This window comes from Homalodisca vitripennis, chromosome 2 (genome assembly GCF_021130785.1).
Source record: "Homalodisca vitripennis isolate AUS2020 chromosome 2, UT_GWSS_2.1, whole genome shotgun sequence".
Classification (NCBI taxonomy): domain Eukaryota; kingdom Metazoa; phylum Arthropoda; class Insecta; order Hemiptera; family Cicadellidae; genus Homalodisca; species Homalodisca vitripennis.
The window spans coordinates 129,244,862-129,264,340 of record NC_060208.1 but is presented as its reverse complement, the minus strand read 5'-3'; the positions used below and the strand labels follow the sequence as shown (position 1 = coordinate 129,264,340).

The 19,479-nt window shown below is 36.1% G+C and overlaps 1 protein-coding gene across 2 annotated transcripts in view; it reads left to right on the top strand.

Moving 5' to 3' along the window:
* Positions 1-19,479, top strand: part of LOC124354737 (zinc finger protein 608-like) — a 65,901-nt gene that overhangs the window by 11,134 nt on the left and 35,288 nt on the right. Inside the window, exon 2 of one of the 2 annotated variants that reach the window (XM_046805405.1) lies at positions 14,168-14,196. The exons of the other annotated variant lie outside the window; for it this stretch is intronic. The gene's annotated coding sequence lies outside the window, so the exon portion shown is untranslated. The remainder of the gene's footprint in view (positions 1-14,167; positions 14,197-19,479) is intronic. 2 annotated transcript variants of the gene reach the window in all.

Sequence of the window (19,479 nt, the reverse complement as noted above, 5' to 3'; positions counted from 1 at the left end):
GGAGTATGAACATTTGTCATGTTTATTACTGTATTGCAAATGTTTCGATAAGCTTTCAAAACAGCAGCTATTTAAAGTTAAAAAAAAGAGAATTTGTTATACCTCAGCTGTGATCATGGAGCAAATTGAGATTGGATCCTGGGATAATTTATAAATAATTATTCTTTCACTTCTTCTAGATAAAAGTGCTAGAAAAAAATATAATATAATATATAAAACATATATTTAAAAGTTGTGAGATAAAAAGGGAACTCGTCGTCACCACAATTTCTGTTTCCAATCAAACCTACCATTATTTAATGCCATTATTCATATAACAACAGTGTCAGCATCCCCGCAGTATATGTTAATTTGTAATATATTATTAAAATTAACTTATCTAAAATGTTAGGCATTTTCAGTTTATAGGGATTCTTATTTGGGCTACAATTTCACACAGAGCAAATTTAACCTACAATTGCATTTTTACAATGTTAATCTAGTAGAGTTTCAAATTAGTGAGATTTCAATACATTATCATTAGGCTATATAAACTCCGCTGTAAGCGAATTTAATTTCTTTACTAAGGTTTCGGTTTCAAAAATACTCTTTTAATATTAAATTTAGAGGACTAATATTTTCATCGTTACTAAGTAAATTTAACCAAACTATGTCCTTGATACTAAATTTTATCAAGAATACTGATAATTTGATTGGTCTTAAAGTGAATCTCTCACTGAGAGATAAAATCAGAAGTGCAAATATTACCAACTCTACATTCTGTCAGAATTAGTCATAACTTGGATGAACACGTAATACGTAATATTTACGATAAACCGAACATAATAGACGTAGCCTATTTAATGTACTAGTGCTGAAGTGGAATGTCGCAGTTACGTAATTTCGTTGTGAAATTGCTTGTGAGAAATGTAAGAAGAATGCCTTGTTATATAATATCACCTTGCTCTTCTTATATTAAATGTTTTGCAAAGCGAGGTTTTTACCTTTTTATAGTTACAGATTAAGAAGAATGTTTTACACTGTAAATTTTCCTGTGGGTTTTAAAAGTTGATATCTCGATGGTTTGACGTCGTAATAAAATTTTAATCTTGGTCTAGATAATTATTACCGCACTGAAAAATAAAATAAATTTCTTGTATTCTTTTGAACCGGCTGTTCTGCGATCATATCGATTTTCCCCAATAAGAAAACTATTTTCATTCCATTTTCCTAGGATTCTGTGTGATGTCTCATTTTAAATGTATGAGATAAATAAAAGTATAAGCACTCGATCTTTTCCGTATATTTATTATTGAAAATTTAATCAAGTAACTCATCAGTTTTCTCCGTACGAAACGCATGATTATTAGAAATGTACATCAACGAATTTCTCAGAACTAATTAACGCCTGTACGGTAAATCTTGAAACGTGAAATCTCAGAAAACTCCGTTCATTCCCTGATATAAACCTCAAAATACTATATAGTTTCGATACAGACAACTCAGATCTCACAACTCTCACCACGACATTCCCAATATAGGATAATAGAGTGCCAGGTATGACGTCACAAACCCTGTCGTTCACGACCAATGTCGGAAACGTAAGTGGCGACCTTGCCGCCTAGGCTAGACTACTGTTCACAGGCCAGACCTCCACGGGTGAATTGTATGGTAATGCGGCTCTAGCCAGAAATTACATCACACTGCAAGCAAGGTCTTTCTGTGCAGCTTTCATCTCGCCGACACCGACACGTCTAAGTTGACACAAACAGGTTTGTTTGCTGCTGTGGTGTGTTTGTCGGCCCTTCACATGACAAATATCTGCGTTTCGATTCTTGACGGATTCTTTACCGTTGTTGAATTAGTTAATGGGATAAAGATAAAATACCTTAATTGTCCAAGGTGGCTAAAAACTAATTGATTGAAACATCTATTATAAACCCAAGAATATATATTAAAAAACCAGAAATACCCATACATCATATGTTAGATGCATTTGGTAATCCGAAGGCTAATTTTTATAATGGAAAGCGTTAAGAGTATTTGAAGCGGGTGTTACTTCATCTTTATGTTCTGCTTCATTGATATTTTTTCTCGTTCTAAAACTACAATGAATCTGGAATGTTGCTCCGAATAGTTTTTACAACTCTTTACTATCTTAAGTTTATATTGATATTTTTTCAATGATTTGAAACACTGTGTTCTAAAAAACTTAGTTAAATGTCATGTTTTTGTTTTAACGAATGACAGACAGATCCTTAGAGAAATCATGTCACTATTCGTCCTCTAAAGTAATCGAATTGTGTTTACGGAATTACTTCATTTTTAGTTTTCATCTGGCGTTCCTGAGTGGTTAAAAAGATTTTCTTTTGTACCTCTGAAATAAAAGAGGGAAAAAGTGAAAATAGGGTAAGAAAGAAAAGACGGAAAGAAGGGTTGGAACCCCTCTATACTGGTCCTTTTTAGTTTTATTCACGGAACACTTGAACGAACGAGTTGATATTTCTATACAGCACACGCAGTTCTGAAGCGCTTTTACTTTGCCAACTACTATATTTGTCCACATAAAGGGATCTTTGATTGCTGTCTCGTCGAATCCAAACGGAAACCCCAATAGGGGATATATTGGCTCTTGTGTATCGAGATCTCTAAGCATCGATTCAACCTGAGCCTGTTTTAAATATCCGCGAAAAACTCAAATACGATGTTATTAGCATCAACATTTCTCTTCCATAACCAGCGTCGTCACGCGTACTTAGTAAATATATTTTCACAGGCACCACACGAGAGGCTTTTCGATTTGAAACACTGCTTAGTGCTACTCTACCTTCTTGGTACGGGAAGCCGCTGAATGATGACCACCTACTCTAGCTTTGCACCATGTCAAGTATCAAATAACGGATGCCTAGAAGAAAAATTCTATCGTCGCAAATTGTAGCGAGGTACATTTTGCACATTTACTTTACCACAGCTCAGATTTATCAGGCATTCTGTTTTTTTAATTATTATTTCAAAAGGTACTGCCCAAACACGAAAATAAAATATGTAGATAGTGAAAATCACGGAAATTTAAGGGCTGTTGGGGGTAAATAAAGCTTGTGGAGCGCTAGAACTAATCACGCTATAAGGTACATCTTCTTTTTATGGACGTCCATTTGGGATCCCCAAGAGCCTAAATTATTAAGTACACGTAATTCCAGGCCAAGCTCTTCTCCTAAAATCCATAGAGATTTAATTGTTTAGGGGCTGCAACACATAAGTTATAATTTCTCTAGCCTTTATTCTCTATCACCGCTTGCCAAAGAAAGGCCGTTGGCAACACGGGCTGAGGCTCTTTGGATTTTAGTTAGAGATATCGCAGATTTAAATCCTGTCTGTGACCGAAGCACCCTTATTCTGTTAAGATCCTCCAACAGGTCAGTGGCCCATTATTATGGGACAAATAAAGCTCAAAAGATGGTCGGCCTCTTCTTTTTTTTCTATAAAACAATTCTTGGGGGTTTCAGCTCCAACTTTCGAAACCTCAGTGTGCTCGGTTAGATCCCACAATCCGGATGAGCAATCTACCCCTTCAAAACTAAAACAATCATGTATATATATTATTAAAATCTTCTGCATGAATTTAGTTTTCTTAAGTTATCTATCTGCTGATTCATTTGATTAAGTCTGAGTTGATTTGTATTTAAGATAGTGAAAACTGTCGGATCCCTTTTATTATTCTATATCAATTTATTGGAGACTTTAACGGCCCGTAACCGCCGCGGGTTCCTGGGAGAAGAGCGGTCAGCCATAAAACTGGTCGGGAGAATGTGGTATTGAATACTCATTACCATAATACCAGGAACCGGTTAGTTAGGAGTCATTTCAGTTTTTATTGTGTCCGGCAGTCAAATTAAGTAGCATGTCGTCGGTTCCATTACTGTACCGGTATTTTACATTATCAGTAGGCTGCTGTGACGAATAACTTGTACATGTTCTTGTTTGTTTAACAATTACTTTTTACAGTTGAACTTTACATGTAGCTCTTAATTGACTTGTTTATGTTTTCCTGTTTATTTCCCATTAATCCATATACAGTAGCCAATCAGATATAATTAAATGTAAGTAAAGTAGGCAATTATTAGATAACCAATTCTCTTTGCGCAAACAAAGGAATAATATGCTGTGGTAATAGGGGTCAACAATATTAACGACAATAGTACAAGGAACATTCCCCTTTTTGGAAAATTCTGGTAACGGTACTGACCCAGTGTGTATGATAAGTAAGTTACGTGGAATATAATTATCATACAAATAATCGCACTATTTTTACGTTGTATTATTTTATATTTACTTATCAATGAACATTTACATTACGTCACGTCTTACAGATAAATAAAAACACAATACTTTTTATAATGAAAAGATATAGCAATCAGTAACATTTACAATGGCTTGAAAAACATTTGAACTAGCTAGTGAACAGCATACAAGCATGTGGAAAGAACTAAAAATAAGTAATAAATAATAAGTATACAGCAGCAGACAAATAAAACATTTTTATAAGGCAAAAAATAATACTAATAGAAAACATCAGCTCAGTAAAGAAAATGCTTTAATTAAGATTAAGAAATATTTAACTGGAAATTGGAGAGGAAACAAGTTGAAACCCGAGATGACTGTTTACCATTGAGGTCTGTATTGTATGTCTTGCACACTTTATGGAGATGTGTGGAACTAACTTGCTCTCCGTCACATAGTTCGCATGTGTAGGGGTGTTGCTGGATCAAGTCCCTGTATTAATGATACAAATTGACAGTTTTTGACAACCCACAATACATTCCTAAAACATTTTTTGGAACAAATGATTCTATTTTAAATTTCTCACATTTGTGCATTCTTTTAATCTCGCATATTACTGTATTGTGAACTGAAAACTAATTAGTTATATTTTTGTACATGCATCATATAGCCTAGGAAATAGCCAAGGAAAATAGATTTGAAAGCTAGTTTTTCATTGTTGAACACAATTTGTTCCACTGCCATTAAATTCGTTCTGGTATACGGAGCGGGAGAGGGAGCGGGAGCGAGAAGACGATAGCCGCCGCATTATTACTGCAGCGCTGACAGGGAGCGAGCGACAATTACCACCGTATTAGTCAAGGCCTTCCTTTCTCTGGGCCGATTGTTAGCCGACCCATTCGCTCCCGCTTTACCTTGTACACGGAGACAAGCGACCGCTGGAGCCGTTCACAGGAGCTCTTAAATAAGTTACAATTGTTTTCCTTTTACCTACGGTGATAGAAGTGTTGGTTCAGTCTAGATTTTTTTCTATAGTCCAATCTTTCTGTTTAGTTAATTTAATTAACTTGTTACGTCAGTAAGATCATTTTTTTCTTTGGAGTAGCAATGTAAAGATTTAATTGAATGAGGACTATAATCGTAATTATCTTCCTGATCTCAATATGTAAGATAGGTCACGTTGTGACAAAAACGTCGGTTTTTCCAGGCAACCAGATTGTCAAAAACCCACCACCCTTGCCATATTTTCTAGCGTCTCTTTTCTTGCTGGAATGGTTTCTTATCCTTTAACGAATTATAAAGTTTTCGAAAAATTATAAATTATTAACAGTGAAGTGTTACTGGCACGAGTGGCTATTTAAATTTAAATAAACATTTTAATAAGGTCTATTCACAGTTTTAAACTTAAAGAAATAGAATTTCCTCCGAAGTTATTAATTTGGTCTCACAACGGTAGTTTTTTATGAGGAGAAGCGAGCGGGTAGGACAGCTATATCCGGTTCTATCTGTGGGCTCTGCTGTGATGGTTTCATTACAAAACACGCTCTCAGGTTTTGAGCGGATAGTGCAGACGAGCTGCCCCAGCAACAGTAGGGAAGGGGGTGAGTGGCTAATCATAAGTAGCGGCTGGCGCTATTATTTGAGGCGTGTAGCTGTAGAGGGCGCCTACCCCTCTCCCGGGGGTAAGGTAGGGTGGCCAGCCCTGACTAGGGGGGCACACATGGGGAGGGGTAATCGTGTGTTCCGGACCATTGGCTAATTGTGTCGCCACAACTGCCGTGCTGATGGGTGGAGTGGGGGTGTGGGGCTTGCCTATCCATATATCAATCATGGTAACAGATGGCCTACACTGTACTGTACGGGGTTAGCTTGTGCACGAACGATAGCGCTGTTGATTCCTCAGGCTTACCAACTGAGGATACTGATATTTGACAGTTATTCATATATTACAAGAAATGCTGGAAAATCTATTACTTTTTGATAATTTGTCTAATTTAATAGACAGATTTACCAGTCCTGAAAAACATTTCTTGGTTATTTAATCCTTATTGTATCAAGGCTGTAACTTTATTTCTGCTGTAATTATAACACACAGGCTTTTACTATCAATTTTCAATTTTAATTTAAAAAAACTCCTAACTCACCTTGATAATTCTTTCTTTCATTTGGGCTACTGCAGCACTTACTGCTTTTCGATTTATATCTTCAACGCTCATGGTTCGTACACTAGTGATAATGGAAGTATGCATTTATAATTGTCCTCCTTGAAATATGATTGCTGATTGCTTTGTGCGGACGAAATTAAGTACAGTACATCTTAGTATATACACCTAAAACCTTAATAGTCCTAAATCCAGATGATCAAAGGTTGATTATGTTGTCTGTTTTATTCATTTAACAGCTTAAAACTGCAATTATTGCCAGTGAAACAGTTAAACATTTGAAATTTCTCAGACGTATGATTTAGGCGTTACTAGCATATCGTCTTATCTTTTCGCAGTGAATGGTTTAACTTGAACAATTACAAAAATGATTTCAATAATCACAATATCACATTTGAATAAATCTATCGCAATACAGCCGGAGTGTAAGTCCCGCACTTGAGGAGTTTAAAATATGTTCAGTTTGAGAAGTCCAGAAAAAGCCATTTAAACATTCAATAATAATCTGAATTCATAATTATTGCGATTTACTGGTTATGTAAAGGTACTTACTTATTCTTAAATTCGTGCGGATATAGATATACCAGTGTTACAGCTAATCCTACTCTTTGTTTAAAGTCGAGTATAGAACGATCGACGGTATGAAAGAACAACAGAATTGGAGAGATATGCCATCGGTATGTTTTACACCTTTAGAATAATAATTTCACGATAATTTAAATGGTATTATGTTTTAAAGTACCAATCATTATTTTGATCTGAATGTGTAACAGATGTCACGTTTTAAGAAAGAACTCAGTTTACGCAAAGGGTGTTCCACTTAATCAATAAACCAGACGACGCGACGTGACAACTCGAGTACTTGTGTCTGCTCTATTTTTCAGGGATTAAATATTTAAACACAAGGATAAGCCAAAAATGAATAATTGTGTAACTCTTGCCAATGAACAAACTGAAGTTAATATTTACAACAAAACATAATTATATACTATTTTATAAAAGTCTAATGGTGTCTGTCTGTGAGTTACTCAGTCACGTAAAACCTAATAGACCGATTGTACTAAAATACTACATGGGAATATTAGGGACCCTTATTAACACACAGGACTACACGTATTTCGAAAATCCCTTCTGGCTACACCCCACTAGTCTTGAAAACTCTCTTAACACCCCATTATCAATTATATTTATGGACTTTTCTTAATCAGCAGGTAGTAAATGTGTTTTTAATCACCTTTGACACATTTAAACTGATGATAATTAACGTTTGTTGTTATCTGTAAAGTCAGTTACATATTACACTTAGCAATAATTGTCATGTTACGTGCAGACATTTTCTTTGTTGTTCATCTGGGATTGTTTTATTGGTATGAATCAACTATGGTAAAATGACATGAGTTATTACATTATAAGTGCGTCAACTGAAAAGCTCAACTTCGACTTTAGACGTAGGATTTTTCAACACTGACCTAAAATAATCCAATTTTTGCTGAAATCATTGGAGCTATTCAATAAAATATGAAATATTGGAGAGGAATTCGAGAAATTTCAAAGTACTAAAAAAAATTCTTTGCTAAAAACTTAAATCTATTAAAATGAATCAAGGGAGTGGAATATCTTTAAGTTACTATCACATCTCTGGAGTGTTTGGAATGCCATTTAAGAAGAATATGCTAATGGTGTTCCTGTTTTCAAAATGAGATTGCGTGCGAAGCCGCGGATAATTAACTACTTTCATTTACAAGTCAGGAGAAACACACAAACAAGTTTATCACAGAAACATAATCTGCGCAACACTGCACGCCTAATAGAGTTACGTTTAGAATGCAGAGACGAGATGCAAGTTCGTGTTTTTATGCTGTAATGCATAGCACGGGTCCGTAATCCTAGAACTGGATAAACTGGTGACCATCTTGATTTTAACCTCGTATGGACAATGTTTAACCTCTAACAATTCGAACACCTTAACTTTGTCATAGAATTATTTTATACTAAACAACTCGTTTTAAACATACAGTATAGGTTTTCATATTTGTTATACTTGTTTTTTTTCAAATTATTTTTATGTTATCGTTTAAATACTCAACAAGTAATAGAATACGCGTTGGATGCGTAGTAATAATTATCTCTATATAATGAGCCATAAATCACAACAAAGCTACGACTAAAACTAAGGACATTTGACGTTTAACACTGCCCTTAAGAGGCAAAATTCAAGGTTGTTTCGCTACAACCGGCTAATGGTGGTATATCAATCATCATGGCGTAGTTGGTTACTGCGCATCAGCAATGTTGGTTCAAAAATTCTAAAACTTATCTTTCGATTTTCTTTTTATTGACTGTAGTTTAAAGGCGTCTCTTGCTGCAGCACAACAAATATGAGCCATTTGTAGCAACTCTGAAGAATCGCTGTTCTTCAGTACTATATAAGAATCGTAACACGCTGTACAGAATTGTGGGAGCGCCACGTGGAGCTCTTGCCAGTGTGATAAGTTATCGCAACTACCACAGACAAGTCTGACACGACACGACACACTATACCGCGTATCTACACTGTACAACGCCCATTACTATAATCTACTGTGTGCGGCCACGGCCTTTAAACTAATATCCGATAGTTTCGTCGCTCTGCTATCGCCAATTTCCGATTGCTACGTTGTAGTTTACACGTGTGTGTGTCCAATCGCGACCTTTCCAACAGTTAGCCTTCATTTTAAATGAGCAGATAAACGTCTAGAACCCTTCAACACGGACCAGACCTTGGACGCTCAGGTGTGAAATGTAAAGTTTTTCGAATGTATTTAAAAATTGTTATTAGTCAAGAGCTTCATGGCAGAAAAATTTTAACAAGATGACGCTCAAATACAATATTCTTACAATCGACGAGATTTGGATTGTAGATAAACTGAATTACACATGTAATAGGGACATTTTTAGTCCACATGGAACCACTCAAACGTGTCTCTGTGTTTGTACACATTCCTAACATACGCAACCACAACACAAACAGGAGGTGTATCGTAAAAGCCGCTGTTCACGCCATTCTTTTTCTTAGAGTGAATCAAGAAATAACATTTTAGGATTTATTTACGTAAGTAAATTTCATTAGATTAAATATCTATTATGTGGGTAGTTTTCAACCTTACATTTGTTTAATCTTTAATAAATCTGTTGCAATAATTATTTCTGTGGTTCTTGTAAGTTAGGCACGTAGCAGTTTACAATACAAATACTTCTGACTTATTAGGCCTACATTTTAGAATTGTATTCGTTTTTAACCATATAAATCCTTTAGTTACTCAAAGGATCTACCCTAATTTCATCCAATTTCACGTTATACTCTTTAATCTAGCGGGGAAATTCCATCTCTAGCTATTATCATATTTTGGTGTACATTTGTTCATAATTTACACATTTATTCATGCTGTTCAGAACTTGTCTTGGTATTTTCAAATACCAACGGATGTCGTCATAGATTTATATAAAATGAATAGTCTAGGTAATATGAAATGCAGGCTGAATCATAGAAATTCTGTAACCTAAGTAAACGGGAAGACCAAAAGCCTTATTTGAACAGAATTCCGAACCACTTGTTTGCCAATTCAGTCTAATGTATAACACTGGATGACATATCAATTGAATATTTTATACGGCCGGAACATGACAGGCATACCTTTCTTCAAATCAGCACATGCCTTTTTGTAGTATCGCTTGTTCTCCTTTAAGTTGAGTTAATGTTATTTGGTATTTCCTAACCCTTTTAAAAATCCAACCAGTTTCTGTGAGCAGAGACTGGTACTGCAGCAGCAATCTCTAAACCGATACTTGCAGAATGGTGTTGTCGTTATGTGTTTAGTTTCAGTTTTTGGCATAGACCTTTCCGCTGTTTTTCAGTTCAATATCGTTTCCTTCTCCGAGCCCAACTATGGATAGGGAGTATTATACCGGATACCGTTAATGACAGCTTAAGTACTTCCTGGCTCACAATACATTACCATTAGGGCCACCAATGATGCGTGGCTCCCCCCCTCCCCCTCGTGAGAGAGTAAGTAATGTCACCACAATCACCGGATGGTGACAGCGTGACGCGGTCACTGTGGAGGTTGACTTGTAGGAAGGGTCGATGACCCAAAGTTCTGACGAGGCGCATGACTTCATTGGATTATTAATACAAATACAATTCGGTCTGTTTATTATTTAGACAATTCGGTTAATATTACCAGTCAGTCAGTCGTCTCTCAATAAATAAGTAAATTCTTAAAAACTTACAAAGTCGACGTAAAGTTAATAAAATATCTTTTACACTTTGTGTATTGTGTCACTCTCTGCAATTGTATTATTAAAACTATGCATGTCTATCTAAAGGTATAGTAGTACATTTTGTCACTATAATCACAAGGAGAAGTAGGCTACATTGTCGAAAATTTTAAAAATTGGAAACGATATCAACATTTATTAATAAAAACTCAATCATTTTTAAACTTTCGTAGCACTTATATTTTAATACTTATATTTTTAGCATTCAAGACCCTTTTGATGCCTCTAGACGTGCACGTCTCTTTGTGTCTTGATAAAACCTGTTGTGGATGTTCTAGGAGAAAATAAAACGGAGGAACAGTATAATGGACAGACGGGTTGGGAATATGAATTGGTACTTGCCACGCTTAATTGGAAATAGAAGCTTACAACGAACAATTCAAGATTTGTGATTCCTATCCTCTTAAATCGGGACTTCTGGGAATCGCGGGTAAATTACCCAAGTACAACTTTAATGCGTTGGAGGTTGCTAATGAGTTCATAATTCCTCAGATTCAAAATAATATCCGATCTACAATTAATTTTATGACTATTTTAGAATAATATAAACATTTCGCAGCACCTGTTTTATTCTTCTATATTTTAATTCTTGTTCTAATTGTGTTTTATGGTAGTCGTTCCAATTACTGTTAAATATTATTGGAGTTGTCCATCTACTATACAGAATTTTATAGGCTAATAGCCTATCTTACTTTTTTTAGTATAACTTTTATTGCTATACTAGAGTCAACATTTTCAGGGTTAAATATGGCCACTACAGTTACTCATGACTTGCTGTGTTGGTGGAGTAGGTAAGAGTATAATAAGAACCGTTTTAAAACGAATGTTTTAAAACAGAGACATACAAACGCAAAGTACGCTATTACTATATTTATTAGATGGAAAAGATAACGGATCTAGGAAGTAAATAGCACTTTGCTATTCAAGCTGAAATATTTGTGAAGAGAACACAACCAAGAATCGTTGCTGTTGACTCAGTGAGAAGAAATATTAGTATCTGTGAGAAAGTCAATTCAGCTATCAGTTTTGTGATAGGGAATGTGATGACACCAGGAAGTTGTGACACGTCCCCAATGTGGAGCTGTAAAAGTCAACAAAGCGTAGTGAACTGTTGGTTGTTTCGTAATCAAGACATCGGCACTGCCGAAAATGATTGAATAGTTTAAATTATACTGGCCCTGTCTAGTACTCTGTTCAAATATTTTATCCAATGCTACATTTTTACGACATCGCCGGCGCTCGAACCCATGACATCTTGATCCCCATCTGTGGTAGAGGCCAAATAAATATTCAAAGCGATCCTCTAAGAGCAACGAGCCGGTGTATAAGAATCGAAACTAAGTATCATCTGGTGACATGATGAAAAACATCTTCTTGATCGGTTAATGTAAAAAAGGGTAAAGTATTTGGGTTTTTATTTTCCAACTCAGCAAAATGATGGAATTAAAATGGGGGATTCCAAGTAGGTTGTGCTAGGGTTGGAAGATTTAATTGTTGCAAAACTCCTAACAGAATAAACTAATGCAAACCAAGCAATCAGTGTCGATATTACAAGTATATTCCAATAGTATAAAATATAATTGTAGGTATTTTAACACTACAATAATAGTACTTGGTGGGAGGAGGGGAGTTGCGTAAATATGACACATCTTCTAAAATGACTGAAATTGTTTTGTAACAAATATACAGGCCTAAGTGCTAGAAACCGTTTAATATAGAATATATATATATATATATATATATATATATATATATATATATATATATATATATATGGTTTACCTATAATTTGTAAAAATTAAAAAAAGTTTTATCTTCCTTAGTACACTTGAAACAAAGTTATTTTCATGTGGAATGTGGACTGAAAACTAAAAATATATCTGTAGCCAATTGCTCTGCGTTGTGTATATTATAAAGAGTAGCCATTGAAAATTTATTACAGCTCGCCCCCTTGCTTACTCTGTAATTTGTGGGAGAGGTGGAGTGGGAAGCGTCGCTGTCACACGTGCAGAATAGTCACGTGATCGTGCACGTGCGGGGAGACCACTCCATAGAGTAAGCAAACACGCCCGTTTGGCGCCTGCTTACTAACAAGGGTAGTGGTACTCTGTGGCGCTCAGCTGGGGCGAACAGCTTTGTGAGTAGTCGATATCGATTTGTCTCAACATAATTGTTTACATTAGTAGTTCCTCTGACGGAATATTGATTATTATAGTAGGCTAGCACATATCCGCGGCTTCGCCCCCAATTTATATGCAACATTCCGTGTATTTGTTTGAATTGCTCCCATGATTAGAAACACTTTTAACTATTTTAGATCAATGTAGAGAAACTCCATACTTGAATTCTAGTTTTCTTAGTGAAAGCGCTTGTGATGTAATATGATATGGTCCGATGATATTTTTAAAATGGGATTATTCATAGATCGTGCATCAGGTACCCATTTTACAGTGTTCACGATTAATAGGACCAAAAGTTAAACAAAAGTGTGAGTAATTCTTGCTTCAGGTTTTTCACTTCTAACTCAAATTGTATTTCCAACACAAAATTGGAGTTTGCTACTTTGCCCCGAGAAACAATATAAATAGAAATTTATAATTTCTTAATGAAATTGGATTCTAAACAGTATAGTTTTCTAAATTGTACGGATATAGATATTGTTAATGAAAATTAAAAAGTAAAATCAACATCATTAATACTAACACATTTCAACACTTACATTATGTCAGTTGCCATCCATATGTAAAGATTATGAGTTCTTGCTTCCCAATCCATGTCCGGTATATCATACTATATCCTCGGTCCAGTCTAGGAATTATATCAGTCTTTGTATATCTAATCAATATCGTAAAGTGGCCTACGTCATCAGTGAGAAATGGATGCGATGTCACATCGACGAGTTTGTCATAAAAATTGCATTTAGTGACTCGTGTATTGATTTCTGACCCAGAATAAATAAATTCGTTTGCCTTGTTGCCACGATATTGAAGTTAGAAGTGTTATTACTTTTGTTGTGCTTTCACTCTATAATGTAAACAAATTGAAAATATTGGTTAAAATAGTTAAACATATGGTCATGTTGTTTGTCATAATACAATGTTTACACACAACTGTAAGAGACCAAGATGGGATTTTTCCTGCTTAAAAGATCAGTGGTGCGTAGCCCTTGAGGATTTACGAAATAAGAATAGACCTATGTTCATCCTTAGGATCCTATGAATGTTCATGTAAAATTTCAGCAGAATCGGTTGAATAATAGTTTATACGTGAAAGCAAAACAAACAAAGGCACTTTTGCATTTATAATATTATTAGGATCGCTGTGGCATCTGTTTAATTGTTGCCATCATAAGCTTATTTAATCAGAATTATTACTGTAAATCATGTCTACTTCAGTGTTACTGCTATTTATTGGTTTGTCTTTTTCAGGTTAGTGTCGTCCATTTTGAATGGTTTTTGTAAGTATAAATATTTTTTTATTTTAAATCTGTAGACCTTTCTTATTTTACCTGTGATTTTATAAGTCTGTAAATGCATGTGTAATCAAGACATTTTTTGTTTCTTCATTATTTTTGTAATTTTTTTATTTATAACGTAGTACAGTGTAACATGAAAAAGTATTGCGATGTTTGAAATCGAATGAAGTTTCATAACATTGGTTGAAACACTTTTTCATTTGGCTAATTGTAGAGTAGTAGATAATTTTATGATGCGGTGGGTGGATAAAAATATTAGTTGTGCTATAATCAAAGGCTGATAGATGACTCAACCGATACTAGAGCAGTGTTTGATTGCCTGTGCAATCTTACTATGCAACGCCAGATGAAATTTAATCCCATAGTTCAAGTCTATCCGCGTCGTATTTCATAGGCTGTTTTTATTCCCCTCGGGGATTAGTAACTGCAGTATGGTGCAGAACATCACATCAGATTCATTGCATTTACGAAATTTAATCGTAAGTACGTATTTTTACAATGAGTAATGTTATTATTTAACGTATGGTGCTAAAACTCTTAGACGTTCGCTTACCTTACATCAACATTTTTTAATTGCAATATTCTAAAACATCAACAGTGTACAACTTAGCTGCCGCCGAGTATCTAAGGCTCCAATTTTAACATAGAACAGAGTGTAATTAAGACGTGGAAACTCGTATCAAAGCCATACATGTTTCACTCCCGAACTGGGATTTTAGTGCTTCAATGATAATGAATTGTTGAAAACTCCACTATCTTTTCATACGAATGATTTATAATTTATATTCAAAAGAAAGTTTCGTGTAGGAAGATCTATACTTCATATAAATTAGAAACAATTAGTACACTCAGCTGATCTTTTTTTTAAACAATTTATTATTATTAAGACTTTAAAATAACGGTTTTAAAAAATTTCACATTTATGGATTCGAGACGAGTTATCATTTAATAACTCATATTCAGAATTTGTCTGCATGTTGAAATCGGAGCCTGGGTAGTATGCTGGGGTGGCTAAACTAGCGTTACAAACGTAAAAATGCTAGTGAGTGAGAAGTTGAGTTTATTTTTCGTTGGGCCATGAAAGGAGAAACTATTTACCTTTTCACCGGGGCCGTTTTGGACGAACGAGTGAAGCAGGTATAAATAGAATTTTGGTTGAAAAGGGAAAGGGTGTGACAGTCACTCCTGAGGCGCCCTAGGCGAAGGGACAGAAGACTTGTTGACGTGCCACATTTACGGTATTGTAAACACGTCGCCTGGGTGTCTTATTCTGTCCGGAGAACCGTGACCGTTAAAGGATTATAGAGCTAAACATGCCACTACACACACACTAGCTACACAGCTGACCGCCACAACCAATTGTAGGTCTGTTCTATCAACAGGCACCGTGGTGTACATAACTACTCACTTATTATGTAATGCGTTAAAATAATTTTATAAATATTTTATCTCCATATAAATAAATAAATACTGAGCCTAAACACGGAGAATAAGTATAATATTGTTAGTGGGCCAATATTGATTTTAAATTGGTCATTTTAAATTACTAATCATAATTACTAATTCGTATGAACATTACATTTGGACTCTTTTCTATTTAGTTCTGATAATTGCATGATAATAAATTTAAAACATTAATAAGATGATTGATGTGTACTGGGAACATAATCAATGAATGACTGACAGAGTAGTCCGACCATTTCGACCGTGAATGTGCGTGTGAGGGCGCGGCGAGTGTCCGTGTCCCTTAGGAGCCTCCGTTCTGCGGACATTCACGTTCTAGTATACTGGTGCATTCCTAAAATGTCTATACTGTTCTTGTGTTTCAGTTCCAGAATTTAAAAAGTATTGAAAACATTCGGGAAAAACTACGTACAAGTCGAGAGTACAATATAAATGCCTTCTACAAGTGACAAGTCGACAAATAACGTGAGGTGTCGAGAGCCTGTATATGCCAACTTGTGATATCGTGGGCTATTTCAGCCTCAAGCCAGTTACTGTAATAGAAAATACATTTGTCGTCCACTTATAGGCAGACAAGTCGACAAATAACGTGAGGTGTCGAGAGCCTGTATATGCCAACTTGTGATATCGTGGGCTATTTCAGCCTCAAGCCAGTTACTGTAATAGAAAATACATTTGTCGTCCACTTATAGGCAGACAAGTCGACAAATAACGTGAGGTGTCGAGAGCCTGTATATGCCAACTTGTGATATCGTGGGCTATTTCAGCCTCAAGCCAGTTACTGTAATAGAAAATACATTTGTCGTCCACTTATAGGCAGACAAGTTGACATTCGGCTATATAACCGAATCGATCAGTACTCGCGTAATTGGTCCGTTTCCGCGGTTGCGAGTCGGAGTGATCTGTTCAGAATCGGCAATCGCCTCACAAATCAGCCAAAGAGAAACCCCGACCAAAGTGACGAGTATTTACTCACTTAGTCATAAATCCTGCCGCCTCCTTAATGTTGGCTCGGGCCGCTACCGCCAGCACACACTCAATCAGGCCTAAATACGGCTCGCGGCGCATGCGCAGTGTCGGCGCAGGCGCAGCTAATGGTCCGTCACTAACTATGCTAATGGTAATGCTATTCAAGGGCAATGATCCTAACTGTGACTTTCCCCGACACAAGGCCGCCGCGCCACCTGCCTCTATGACCTTTTCAGGTTATGTAACTCCGATCTCGCTATATTTACATTAGCATAGACCACTTAACGTCTTGTTCATGACCCTCCAGGCCAACTCGATTTGCACCCAACACAACACAACACGTCGAGTCGGCGACACAGTGTGCACGTTTTATCACTTACACACAATTAATTCAGTTTTCGTTATTATCCTTTTTAAGAGGGGACATTTTGTGTTTACAGAATCTGTTGAAAATGACTAAATACATAACTACTCGGAACTTGGTTTGAACGAGGCTTTGGTCAGGCGTGCGTTGACATGTAGGAATTACACAAACTGTGTGATTTATTCGAGTGGTAAACTCTTTATTTGAAAACCGTCGTATACAATTCTTTTATTAGAATTGCTGTGTACAAATAAGCAAAACTGTATCACGATGCGATCTGTTGATAAAATTGGAATTCAAGTGGGTAAGAAGACATAACCACGTAGAATCTTATGTAGATTCTGTAATCAATTCAATCAGGTTCTTGAGCTTTATACGTTCATTTTCTCACCAGGCATAGATCAACACTAAATTTAATCATATTCAAAACTGTTATATTCGCTATTGTTATATGTTGAAACACAAAGTATAACTCTACGTTTTGAGGATTGAAAATCTCCTATTACGTATCCCTACTTATCGAAGCGATGGTAAATTGCCGAAGTCCTACCATCGTCAGTAACAAACTTTAAACAAAGAATATTATATTCCGTATAATAAAGTAATCATACGGGTAATTTCATTTACGATTCCTTGGGGGGATCAAGTGTAATTTATATTTCGGTATAAAGTCGGACTTTATTGGTATTGCCTACCAATATCATGCTGTTTACTCCAGCGTATATTGTCGCACTACATACTCCTCCGTAATGTCAGTAAAGCTGATGTTAATCCGTCAACAGGTGACTGACAGTGACACGTAACGATTGATTACGTTTTAGTGCGGTAACTGGGTGGAAACAGAACGTAGGCTACTATGGGTGTTTTCTCTGGATCTGCAGCAGTGGAGCTGTTTCCACCTTTCGTACACAGCAATCAGTATCCCGCATCTTGCCAGGTCTTGCGTGAACTGTAGGCTACTAGCGGTACTTACTAGTGCTCGTTTGTCAGAAATGTCCAATTTCGACGAGTTCATTCTTGTCCTGGCTCTTCAGCTAGGTTATTCATTTCTTCTGTGTGCACATATAACTATATAGAAACATATGTTTATTGCTACTATGGCGATACCGTTTATCACATTTACCGTTAACTCTTAACTAATTTTTTTCAGAAACAACAATTGGAAATGTAGTCATGATTGCATTCTCTTTTAAGCTAATATAATTTATTGGACAGGCTGTCCTTGAAGATAAACTGCCCTAAATCCTATCTCTGTTTTGGATTTTTGTTTACCGTACCGTAATTGTAGTGACGAGTATCGGATATTCTGAGTTTCAACCACACTCCCTAAAGCAGTGAGTCTCTAGCTCTCAAATGTGAGCCAGAATGGAACAGCTCTAACGTGTAAGTACAGCGTGTTGGCCGATGATCAAGACCGCCAGAGATGTAGGTTAGCCCGAGGTTAATCTGGCGCAAGCTCGTCTGTCATCGCGGAATTTGGAGCGAACGGCTCTAGCGCTGAACGGCGATGCGCTGCATTCCGCGGTGTACACTGCAGAGCCGTGAATACGGTCCGCATCTTCGTGTCACGGCAATGTTCGTTACAATGTTCGCGAACATTTCTTTGCTCTTTCTATGTGCGTAATATTTCGTGCAGTGTACGTTGTGTTTGAAAGGTTTCGATGCTTCATTCAGTTACAATGATGTGTACAAATTTTCAGCGTGTAACAGGAGTGTTATGTTAGCTAGTGGCTAATGCGTGCTCGTCACACTGTACAGAATTTGTTTCGCGAACACGCTGACTTACGGGTATTTGTTACGCTGATAAGTTTTGATGAGCAGATACCTAACAGTATGAATACAATTCGGATCCAGTGAAAGTACGTGGTTCGGATTGGCAACATTTATAATTACAATTTTCGAGATGGTTAGTAACATATCGAAATCCATCAGTCGTAATATGAGATATGATAAAAAAGACATTAACATCCTTCCTGCAAGTCCTGCCTTTGTAATAGAGAATTCACGCGTTCGTTTCCGGGGAATTCAATAAAAATATTAAATGTTTTGGACGGTTTCCCCTTAAAACGTAACCATTTAGTTGTCACTGAGCTTTAAATAAATCCACTTGAATAATCGTTATTTTGCCTAAACAAGCAATGATAACAACATTTCATCTTTAATTAATAGTCTAACCTTTAGTGAAACGATTTCTACGGCAAAGATGTTTTATGTGAATTCTGTTAAGATTGGGAAGAATTAAGGTTATTGTTGTTCATAGGAAAATTAATGTATGGAACACAGTCGCCAGAATATTTACCCTTATATCCCAAAGTATCAAGATCCACGTTATATTTACTATTCCATACACACCAGTGTTCTTGATGAGGTGAATGACGTTGAGTTAGCGTGTATGAATGATAAACCTTTATTTGGTGTAATTATATATTAGCAGGTAACGAAAATTATCTAAATATCAAATTACCAAA